Genomic DNA, 1,612 nt, shown 5'->3' with positions numbered 1-1,612 from the left:
GTGGTTGAGTTTAGAGCTAATTTATTCTTTAAAAACAAACATATTAACAACACGTTTAGCACTAAAGTTGTTCTTATATGTAGTAGTAAGACAGAATGAACACAATGTGGCTGAAGGTTTGAACTGCACCAACCACTTTGCGTTTTCAGGTTAGTTTTTCATGCATGATAGTGACTGGAATAGGTCAAAGTTCAAACCAACAACTGCAAATATTTGAAAGACAGTAAAATCTACTCCAATGTGTCACAAACTTCATAAAAAATTATGTATTTCAAAGTCACTCTCTTGCAATCACAAACCAAACATTAGACAAAACTGTGGCGTCTGTCTGAGCTCATAAGTGACATCAGAGATGCTCATAGCAACATCTGTGACCAGAGCAAGGTTTTGTGTAGAAAAAACAATATTCACCAAAACACAAACCATCTGTAAACCGAAAATATTCAAAATATTCTGACCTGATCAGTTGGAGGACATGGGCAGTGATGCGTTAACGAGGTCCGTAGGTGGAGGCAACAGGAAGAGGGTGTGGTGGCGCTGCAGGACGTCCAGCCGTGAGATTTAAATCTGTCAATAATCTGAAGAGAAGAAAAATATTATGATTCCAGAAGTAAAAGTAAAAACATAAGAAATGTTTATTCATTATTCATTGTGTATTTTACCTGTTCAGTACACTGCAACAACAAACTCTTTTGGTCTAATTTCTACTGCAAATATTTCAGTACACCTGAAATAAGACAAAACTAAATTACAAGTAACTTTTCAGCAAGAACTAGGATCTTGTTTAAGTAAATAATTCCATGATGACAAAGTACTGGGTCTACCTGCAGATTATTTCACTTATAACAAGATATTTTCCCATGTTCTAAGAATTATTTACTTAAAATAAAAAGGTCATTATGATGCCATGTTGACAATAATTATGCTTTGGCTTACTTAGAGAAACTGGGATCCACTCAGTTTTCATCATCAGCAGATCAGAAGATTCCTCTATGATCCATTTCTTGTTGGTCTTCCTCACCTTTTACAAAAACATTTAACACAGATGTCATTCAAGCAGCCCAAACTCCATCGTTCTAACAATGGAAGCAATTCAGAAATCATTTTGTTTGTATTTTGTTCATTTCTTATCCACTGAGCGATTTTTACTTAACATTCCAGGTTTTCAATCATGGTTGTAAAAAATGTAATGGAATAAATAAAATAAAATTGAATCAAATCATTTCTAATTCTGGATCCAATTTTTAGTGATAAAATCTGACAGCTCAACAGATGTTACTGGCATCACAGTGATATAAAAGGCTACAATGTTAAGCAATGCTGCACTGACTGCTGTATTTTGTTGTCCATTATTTGCAAGTTGCATTACTTGAAAGCACATTTGCTTTTCTTTTATATTTCATATATTTTGGCACAGTTACAACCTAATGCAAACAAAATGTGTCACTTTGACCGTGAGTGCCACAGTGTGTGTGAGCTGAAAGCTGAGTGAATGCAGCCAAGAAACGCTGACAAGGTGTAACCCAGCTGTATTTTCTTTGTTCTGTGTTATTTGCTTTTCTGTATTGTTTTTACTTCATGGGTACTGTCCCTTTAAGAGCACAGTACGACA

The 1,612-nt window shown here is 35.0% G+C and overlaps 1 long non-coding RNA gene across 1 annotated transcript in view; it reads right to left on the bottom strand.

Moving 5' to 3' along the window:
* Positions 1–458: 458 nt before the first annotated feature.
* The window catches only part of LOC103131258 (uncharacterized), a 2,522-nt gene continuing 1,368 nt past the window's right edge, over positions 459–1,612 (bottom strand). Inside the window, exons 2-3 of the long non-coding RNA XR_001660543.1 lie at positions 937–1,021; positions 459–567 (exon numbers count right to left, since the gene is read on the bottom strand). This is a non-coding gene — a long non-coding RNA (uncharacterized LOC103131258). The remainder of the gene's footprint in view (positions 568–936; positions 1,022–1,612) is intronic.

Source organism: Poecilia formosa, unplaced genomic scaffold, assembly GCF_000485575.1.
Source record: "Poecilia formosa unplaced genomic scaffold, Poecilia_formosa-5.1.2 Scaffold736, whole genome shotgun sequence".
Classification (NCBI taxonomy): Eukaryota; Metazoa; Chordata; class Actinopteri; order Cyprinodontiformes; family Poeciliidae; genus Poecilia; species Poecilia formosa.
This window is presented reverse-complemented; position numbering and strand designations above follow the sequence as displayed.